Consider the following 10,949-nt stretch of genomic DNA (forward strand, 5'->3'; position numbering starts at 1 on the left):
ATTACTAATTTAAGTATAATATCTACCATCGTTTCTTTGTACTCAATCCTCTCTCATTTAATATTTTACAACATTAATTACTACAATATTAATGAGAGTTGACTGTGTGTGAACTTAGTGCCACTCTGCTTCATTACGTCGTTTCTGTTTCCTTCAGCAGTTAATTGTATTTCCTTCTAAAAAAGTAATCTGCAGATATAAGCTAGATAAAATGATCTCAACTTTCCATAGGAAAATGTTAATTAGTTTGTCATAATTTTTAAGCTAAATGGAATTGAGTTACAAATAAATTTAACCTATTGGCCTCTAATTGTGCGGCGGTGAATGGACCGAAACTAGCAATTTTAATTTAGCTGAAAATATAAATAAGTTATTACAATCACAGTTGTACACTTATCTTTAATAGTTATTTGCATTTTGGATTTTTATATTTATTAATATTTATTCTACTTATAACATTTTTGGCAATATTTTTCATTTGTGATTAAAGTTGTATTAACAATATTATGTATAAACCGCCAATAGCACAGTGTAGAGCTTGGCTGTGCTTGGGTGGCTGTGACCCTGTGCTTGCAAGTAGCCCACCTTTAACTGTCAGAAAGTAAAATAATCTGTAAACCTTTTATTTAAAGAAATAAAAAATACAATTACAATTTTAGTTATGAGCCACCAATTTTATTTTTCTACTAATCTACACATGACTCAATTTTGATAAAAACAAACACACTCAACTAAAAATGTCAACTCTTTATTATAATGTAAAAACGTTTTACAGGCTAGCCTGCAACCTTATGGTAGAACATCCTCCGCGTTACATTACCACAGTCTGCTCTGCTTGCTAGACACATCCGTTTTACAGGCTAGCCTACAACCTTATGATAGAACATCCTCCGCATTACATTACCACAGTCTGCTCTGCTTGCTAGACACATCCGTTTTACAGGCTAGCCTACAACCTTATGATAGAACATCCTCCGCATTACATTACCACAGTCTGCTCTGCTTGCTAGACACATCCGTTTTACAGGCTAGCCTACAACCTTATGGTAGAACATCCTCCGCATTACATTACCACAGTCTGCTCTGCTTGCTAGACACATCCGTTTTACAGGCTAGCCTACAACCTTATGGTAGAACATCCTCCGCATTACATTACCACAGTCTGCTCTGCTTGCTAGACACATCCGTTTTACAGGCTAGCCTACAACCTTATGGTAGAACATCCTCCGCATTACATTACCACAGTCTGCTCTGCTTGCTAGACACATCCGTTTTACAGGCTAGCCTACAACCTTATGATAGAACATCCTCCGCATTACATTACCACAGTCTGCTCTGCTTGCTAGACACATCCGTTTTACAGGCTAGCCTACAACCTTATGATAGAACATCCTCCGCATTACATTACCACAGTCTGCTCTGCTTGCTAGACACATCCGTTTTACAGGCTAGCCTACAACCTTATGGTAGAACATCCTCCGCGTTACATTACCACAGTCTGCTCTGCTTGCTAGACACATCCGTTTTACAGGCTAGCCTACAACCTTATGATAGAACATCCTCCGCATTACATTACCACAGTCTGCTCTGCTTGCTAGACACATCCGTTTTACAGGCTAGCCTACAACCTTATGGTAGAACATCCTCCGCATTACATTACCACAGTCTGCTCTGCTTGCTAGACACATCCGTTTTACAGGCTAGCCTACAACCTTATGGTAGAACATCCTCCGCATTACATTACCACAGTCTGCTCTGCTTGCTAGACACATCCGTTTTACAGGCTAGCCTACAACCTTATGATAGAACATCCTCCGCATTACATTACCACAGTCTGCTCTGCTTGCTAGACACATCCGTTTTACAGGCTAGCCTACAACCTTATGATAGAACATCCTCCGCATTACATTACCACAGTCTGCTCTGCTTGCTAGACACATCCGTTTTACAGGCTAGCCTACAACCTTATGGTAGAACATCCTCCGCGTTACATTACCACAGTCTGCTCTGCTTGCTAGACACTTCCGTTTTACAGGCTAGCCTACAACCTTATGGTAGAACATCCTCCGCGTTACATTACCACAGTCTGCTCTGCTTGCTAGACACATCCGTTTTACAGGCTAGCCTACAACCTTATGATAGAACATCCTCCGCATTACATTACCACAGTCTGCTCTGCTTACTAGACACATCCGTTTTACAGGCTAGCCTACAACCTTATGATAGAACATCCTCCGCATTACATTACCACAGTCTGCTCTGCTTGGCTAGACACATCCGTTTTACAGGCTAGCCTACAACCTTATGATAGAACATCCTCCGCATTACATTACCACAGTCTGCTCTGCTTGCTAGACACATCCGTTTTACAGGCTAGCCTACAACCTTATGGTAGAACATCCTCCGCATTACATTACCACAGTCTGCTCTGCTTGCTAGACACATCCGTTTTACAGGCTAGCCTACAACCTTATGGTAGAACATCCTCCGCATTACATTACCACAGCTGCTTGCTAGACACATCCGTTTTACAGGCTAGCCTACAACCTTATGATAGAACATCCTCCGCATTACATTACCACAGTCTGCTCTGCTTGCTAGACACATCCGTTTTACAGGCTAGCCTACAACCTTATGATAGAACATCCTCCGCATTACATTACCACAGTCTGCTCTGCTTGCTAGACACATCCGTTTTACAGGCTAGCCTACAACCTTATGATAGAACATCCTCCGCATTACATTACCACAGTCTGCTCTGCTTGCTAGACACATCCGTTTTACAGGCTAGCCTACAACCTTATGATAGAACATCCTCCGCATTACATTACCACAGTCTGCTCTGCTTGCTAGACACATCCGTTTTACAGGCTAGCCTACAACCTTATGGTAGAACATCCTCCGCATTACATTACCACAGTCTGCTCTGCTTGCTAGACACATCCGTTTTACAGGCTAGCCTACAACCTTATGGATAGAACATCCTCCGCATTACATTACCACAGTCTGCTCTGCTTGCTAGACACATCCGTTTTACAGGCTAGCCTACAACCTTATGATAGAACATCCTCCGCATTACATTACCACAGTCTGCTCTGCTTGCTAGACACATCCGTTTTACAGGCTAGCCTACAACCTTATGATAGAACATCCTCCGCATTACATTACCACAGTCTGCTCTGCTTGCTAGACACATCCGTTTTACAGGCTAGCCTACAACCTTATGATAGAACATCCTCCGCATTACATTACCACAGTCTGCTCTGCTTGCTAGACACATCCGTTTTACAGGCGAGAACATCCTCCGCATTACATTACCACACTGCTTGCTAGACACATCCGTTTTACAGGCTAGCCTACAACCTTATGATAGAACATCCTCCGCATTACATTACCACAGTCTGCTCTGCTTGCTAGACACATCCGTTTTACAGGCTAGCCTACAACCTTATGATAGAACATCCTCCGCATTACATTACCACAGTCTGCTCTGCTTGCTAGACACATCCGTTTTACAGGCTAGCCTACAACCTTATGATAGAACATCCTCCGCATTACATTACCACAGTCTGCTCTGCTTGGTAGACACATCCGTTTTACAGGCTAGCCTACAACCTTATGATAGAACATCCTCCGCATTACATTACCACAGTCTGCTCTGCTTGCTAGACACATCCGTTTTACAGGCTAGCCTACAACCTTATGGTAGAACATCCTCCGCATTACATTACCACAGTCTGCTCTGCTTGCTAGACACATCCGTTTTACAGGCTAGCCTACAACCTTATGGTAGAACATCCTCCGCATTACATTACCACAGTCTGCTCTGCTTGCTAGACACATCCGTTTTACAGGCTAGCCTACAACCTTATGATAGAACATCCTCCGCATTACATTACCACAGTCTGCTCTGCTTGCTAGACACATCCGTTTTACAGGCTAGCCTACAACCTTATGATAGAACATCCTCCGCATTACATTACCACAGTCTGCTCTGCTTGCTAGACACATCCGTTTTACAGGCTAGCCTACAACCTTATGATAGAACATCCTCCGCATTACATTACCACAGTCTGCTCTGCTTGCTAGACACATCCGTTTTACAGGCTAGCCTACAACCTTATGATAGAACATCCTCCGCATTACATTACCACAGTCTGCTCTGCTTGCTAGACACATCCGTTTTACAGGCTAGCCTACAACCTTATGATAGAACATCCTCCGCATTACATTACCACAGTCTGCTCTGCTTGCTAGACACATCCGTTTTACAGGCTAGCCTACAACCTTATGATAGAACATCCTCCGCATTACATTACCACAGTCTGCTCTGCTTGCTAGACACATCCGTTTTACAGGCTAGCCTACAACCTTATGATAGAACATCCTCCGCATTACATTACCACAGTCTGCTCTGCTTGCTAGACACATCCGTTTTACAGGCTAGCCTACAACCTTATGGTAGAACATCCTCCGCATTACATTACCACAGTCTGCTCTGCTTGCTAGACACATCCGTTTTACAGGCTAGCCTACAACCTTATGGTAGAACATCCTCCGCATTACATTACCACAGTCTGCTCTGCTTGCTAGACACATCCGTTTTACAGGCTAGCCTACAACCTTATGGTAGAACATCCTCCGCATTACATTACCACAGTCTGCTCTGCTTACTAGACACATCCGTTTTACAGGCTAGCCTACAACCTTATGGTAGAACATCCTCCGCGTTACATTATCACAGTCTGCTCTGCTTGCTAGACACATCCGTTTTACAGGCTAGCCTACAACCTTATGATAGAACATCCTCCGTGTTACATTACCACAGTCTGCTCTGCTTGCTAGACACATCCGTTTTACAGGCTAGCCTACAACCTTATGATAGAACATCCTACGGTTACATTACCACAGTCTGCTCTGCTGGCTAGACACTTCAAACAAATAAATACTGTAACTTGAGTATGTTAAATTTTATTTGAAAGGAAACCTAACATTTTATCCTAATGTTTAAAGATCTTTGAATGTTTTACAATTAAGTTTGATGAAACGTGATGCTGATGACAATATTTTGTGATTATCAAAGGGTGACATTCACAGAAAATAGAAAGATACAGAGTTTATATAGTAATGTAGATAAAAACACCGATGAGTTTAATAACTTTTCAAAGGTATCAGAGTGTAAATATTGATTATTTTTTAATTTTGTACGTGTTTCAAAATCAGAATAAAGATTATAATATGGCCAGAACAATGGATCTGGGTCAAAAAGTTTCATTTAATTGAAAAGTAATAAATAGTGAATCGTAAAAACAAATACTATTGTACTGGCATGCTAGGCCTCCTCGGAGCAGGGAGAGTAACACGAGTTAGTTATTGATCAGATATTGAGATATCAGATGATTATATTGTTATGCAGTCGGTTGGTAGCAATTACATATGGATGCAATGCTAATGGTACAACAATCCGGTCAAATAATACACCTCTGCCATACTGTTTGATTTAATCCATAATGTATTGAATGTAGCCATGGGGGTAATTTAACAATAACAGTTAAACTCAATACCTTCAAGAACCGACTCTGATTAACCACTAATATATAGCTAGGAGTACTCTGCAGTCAACGTGTTAAGAGTTTGTCTAACTGCATAATAATTGGTGAGCCCTCATCAATGCAATTGAAGGTCATTGCTCAGGGAAATTCTAAATGTAGCCATGCACTCTCTTGGTAAGTTTATTAACTAGATTGTAGATACTGTACCATGCCATGTTGCAATATCAAGTTCATTGAATTATATATTTTTATTGTATACTCATTTTAAAATTGTAAATAGTATTTCTTAAAAAATAGAGAGGAACACTTTATCATTACCGTATGGTTTAAAGGACAGTACTTCAATATTTCCCTTTTGGTATTTTTGCACCAATAACAAAAATTAGTCATAGGTTAGGTTTGTTATTGGTTTACCGTTATCGATAAAACAGAATTCCGATGTTGCAGAATTGAACACTCAATAAGAACGTTAAAAGAATATTTTATTGAATTCACTAATAAAGTGGTAACTCATGTGCTAGTGAAAGGTTTGTGATATTTAATCAGTTGTTTTTAATTGTTATTTTATTATTGTTCTTTAATTCTTAACTATTTAATACATACGTACATACACAGCTAACTTTGGTGCTTTCTGCAATTGCTAAATCCAAATAATAGTAACTGAAAAATTCATTTGTTTTGCACTTATTCTAATGTGAACATTTATACTGACAAAATAAACAACCGATGAGATTCATAAAGCACATTGCAGTTTATCATTTATGTAATAACACTATGTATGTATCGAATATTGTTGTCATACTGATATTATTTTATATAGTCCTTGTAAGTTAGACTTTAGCTTACAGTTGATAAGTTAGTTTTACATAACTGAATATATTATAAATTTTTATTGTTGATGCATTTTTAGAATTAAGTATGTTTGTGTTATAAGTTTTAAGATGTGGGTGCAATTAATTTTTTATATTAATGATAAAGTTCACGTTAATTATGCATTTATATGTCATGTAAATGCAAGAACGCTTTAATAATGTTGTTTTATTTTAGTACAAGCTTTTGCATAATATTTTTAAATTTTAAATCAAGCATGCCTAGTTTTTATTAAGTTTTATTATGTATTATAAGCTTTTGCTTATGATTTTTTTAAATCTGATATGCCTAAATAATCAGTTGCATTATAAGTTAAGCGTTACTATGGAATGTGTTAAAACTGAATTAATTTTGTTGCTGCACAAGCTTTCTATTGTTGATAAACAAAGTAATATGTTGAATACAAATTGTTGTTGGCATGTAAATAAGTACATGATACCCAAGAAATAATTGAACTCCTTTAATAAGCTGATTAGTTAAACTAAGAAGACGTCATTCACTTAATATGATGTAGGTATATAATAATGCCTGTGTTGTGACGCGGCTATTTTTTGCGCAATGTAAATATGGAAATTAAATTTCTTGAGTAAATTATTTGCAATATATTTAGAGAACTGCTGTGCAGTCTAGCTCTGGGGATATTTTGTGTTTGGCACACTATCTCCGTAAATTGTTTTAGGTTTATAAGATTAAATCTTAAGAGTTCTCTGACACTCACTCATGCTAGAGTCACATTGTGATATGAATACTCTTTAAGAGTGTTGCAATGTTACGTAACACTAAAATCCATGTTAATAATTTGAAATACACAGCAATTATCTGAATATTTTGTGGTTCCATCGAGTTGTTTGTGTGCACATTGTTCACTATCTTAATCTGTTGCTCATGTAATCTTAAAATACTGGGCCGTTCATAATGAATTATTTGTAAAGTCTAGTTTATTACTTTTTGTATTTACTTATTCAAAATGTCACTTAAATTTGCCACGTTACTCCAGTAATTCATGTTCATAAAAAAAGTCCCTCCTGTATAGAAACAATTGTGAGAATATAAGTAGTTGAATGTAAAGAACAATAAACATACAATAAGCAAATAATACATGCAAAACAACACTCTTACTTAAAATGCATGGTGCAAAGAACTTGAAATGAAGAGAGAATGTGCACTACTATTAACTAAATATTTATTTACCACTTGATTAATCTTATAATATAATCAGTAATCAGAGAATGTCTTGTAAAATGCTTATGGGGTTATGCAGGATAAAATTGTATTAATTGTTATTATGTTCATTAATTTGATGATGTCATTATATTCAGATGTATTTTTCATTTCTCTGAGATAACTCTATAATAAATTTTCTAAAACTAAAAAAGTGTCTATGGGTTTAAGTATTAAACAATTTCCAAATTGTAAAACACAGTGTTTCAGATTCAAAAGCGGCCTATATTGTCAAAGACTAGAATTTGGAATAGTCCCTTGATATATAGTCCTAAAATAGTCCCTAAAACTAAATTTCAAAAAGTCCCTTACAACTCCAAAATTTGCATGAGGTGTATGAAAGTCAGAATAGTGCTTACTTTCCCAAGACGTGGTTTTCTTTCGGTTGAATATAAAGGTGTTATAAATAATTTCAAAACTTTTACTAAAAAAACAACGTAAACATGGAATCCAAAATCATTGAACACTGGTACTGGAAGGGGGTAAAGTTTGGCCTAGCCGCAAAAATTAGATTTTCATTCTGAAAATAATAATCGAAAAAGCTCACCTGAGTTCCATAAATACCTAAAGCCTCGTAACAGCTGAACATTTGAAATTGTGGGACTCAAGATGTTGGAAGGTCAATGTAAGCACATGATTTAAAACATTTAATTTCTATTTGATTGACATATCTGTGTAATAAATAATTTAAAAAAATATTTTCAGCATACTTAATTGTGACAAAATTAATTTTTATTATGAAAAGCATGATTATGCAAACAAACAAATCGTAAACAGAGTCTATGAAGCTTAAAACAGGATAATATTTTTAAATGTCAACATGAATTTAGAGCCTACCTGATACAAAAAATTATAAAGATGGAGACAGGACACATTAGCTTACTAACATGATACTATCACATTGTTAACTGGGCAGTGGAAATAGGGTACTATTACCTAGAATTGACAGTACAATTTGCAGCACATTGCTAACCTGACATGAGCACTTGGGACTGACAGTCTGGTCTGGTAGTGCCATCTGTCTCGCACCACCTTAAGTGGCAAGGTCCCTGAAACCTGACATGAGGACTTGGGACTGACAGTCTGGTAAACAGCCATCTGTCTCGCACTACCTTAAGTGGCAAGGTCCCTGAAACCTGACATGAGGACTTGGGACTGACAGTCTGGTCTGGTAGTGCCATCTGTCTCGCACTGCCTTAAGTGGCAAGGTCCCTGAAACCTGACATGAGGACTTGGGACTGATAGTCTGGTCTGGTAGTGCCATCTGTCTCGCACTACCTTAAGTGGCAAGGTCCCTGAAACCTGACATGAGGACTTGGGACTGACAGTCTGGTCTGGTAGTGCCATCTGTCTCGCACTACCTTAAGTGGCAAGGTCCCTGAAACCTGACATGAGGACTTGGGACTGACAGTCTGGTCTGGTAGTGCCATCTGTCTCGCACTGCCTTAAGTGGCAAGGTCCCTGAAACCTGACATGAGGACTTGGGACTGACAGTCTGGTCTGGTAGTGCCATCTGTCTCGCACTACCTTAAGTGGCAAGGTCCCTGAAACCTGACATGAGGACTTGGGACTGACAGTCTGGTCTGGTAGTGCCATCTGTCTCGCACTACCTTAAGTGGCAAGGTCCCTGAAACCTGACATGAGGACTTGGGACTGACAGTCTGGTCTGGTAGTGCCATCTGTCTCGCACTACCTTAAGTGGCAAGGTCCCTGAAACCTGACATGAGGACTTGGGACTGACAGTCTGGTCTGGTAGTGCCATCTGTCTCGCACTACCTTAAATGGCAAGGTCCCTGAAACCTGACATGAGGACTTGGGACTGACAGTCTGGTCTGGTAGTGCCATCTGTCTCGCACTACCTTAAGTGGCAAGGTCCCTGAAACCCTGATTTTTAACAAGAATCTTGCTCGTATTAGTTTTTGTATTAAAAAAATTGGTTATATGTCATTTTTAACTAAAAATAAATGATATTGAAATTACTAATTTTGGTTTTACACACCAGTAAACAAAATACAATACTTAAGATTTTCTCACAACGTAGCCATGGTGGGAAGGGTTGATTTAATATGATGTTGAGGTTATCTCCAGTTCACCTTCATCTTAATTCAGTGTCTCTGTCTTATAGAATGATATACCTGATATGAGAATGCTAATTCGCTTGGATTACACTATATTTTGTAATCTATGTGTCTGATGTCAAAACAATGTAAATCGAACTGTCGTAGACTGTTTTTCTTTAACAGCGTCAGATTCCAGACGCTGAACTAATAGGAAGGTGAACTGGAGATAAGCTCAACATTCGTACTTAAGATTTTTATGCGTTAAAACTGAAACGGCCAGACAATATTTCTACTGCTCAGAATGATACTGACCATTGTGCACACTGATAACTAAATCAACCAGTACAAAGATGACCATTACAGTTGATCTCAAATCACCTTGTCTTTCATATAGTAAGTGTATACTGCCTGGAGTGGCTTTTGTTGTGTCTAAAAAGTCAGCTACAATTTGTCAAAGTCTATGGCCGAAATTAATCATTCCACACATAATTATAGAGTATCACAATTAATGTAACATTATGTTCACTTTGTGTAATAAGAAGTTTTCATCAACAGCTTGTTTCAGTTAGTGCCTTCTCTTTTATGATAAGACTCAATTCAATTTTATACTATACACGCAAGTTTTAATTTTCATTATTTCCATATTGTCTTCCATCATGTGTTGTTAAAAGGTCTTCAGAATAAACTTGTTTTCTATGTGTAGAGCTTGGCATGACCTAGGTAATAGAATGAACACAATATTTTTATACCAACGAATTGTGCCTGTTTACATTCTTTCTTTGTTACAGTTAGATAAATTTAGAAACATATTTATGCATTTATTTCAATAAATTAAATAAAGCCATATCTACTGTAATCAATATTCATACCAAATTCGGTTTAATGTGTTTTGTTACAGCAGTAGTAGATAATTTGTTATTATTGATGTATGTTTTGTGTGTTAAAAGCTTTTGAATGTAGTAAAAATACAATCTATAATGTTAATTTTAGTTCTTTAACAATACAATTTTATTAATATAAATGTGGTGTAAGACTTTGTCCTGCAATCCTCGGCTCGTATTTGGTTTTGTGGTAATTCAGTCTTTATTAGTTTGTTCAGTGCCTTAGCTCTGTTGCATATCAGTTCACGAATATCCACATCCTTGTCACATCGCAGTGAACAAATACATGATGAATATTATTTACATATAATCAGAAAGTCACTAAATATAAATTATTGGTAAGAACTGATGGTATGTATTTCTGT

The 10,949-nt window shown here is 37.6% G+C and overlaps 1 long non-coding RNA gene across 1 annotated transcript; it reads left to right on the forward strand.

The window, feature by feature from the left end:
- Window positions 1-4,694: 4,694 nt before the first annotated feature.
- On the forward strand, window positions 4,695-10,724 carry LOC124356536. Its single transcript, XR_006921873.1, has 2 exons — window positions 4,695-9,432; window positions 9,516-10,724. It is a non-coding gene; the product is annotated as an uncharacterized LOC124356536 (long non-coding RNA).
- The last annotated feature ends 225 nt before the right edge of the window (window positions 10,725-10,949 follow it).

The sequence above is a fragment of the Homalodisca vitripennis genome, chromosome 3 (genome assembly GCF_021130785.1).
Source record: "Homalodisca vitripennis isolate AUS2020 chromosome 3, UT_GWSS_2.1, whole genome shotgun sequence".
In the NCBI taxonomy this organism is placed as follows: domain Eukaryota; kingdom Metazoa; phylum Arthropoda; class Insecta; order Hemiptera; family Cicadellidae; genus Homalodisca; species Homalodisca vitripennis.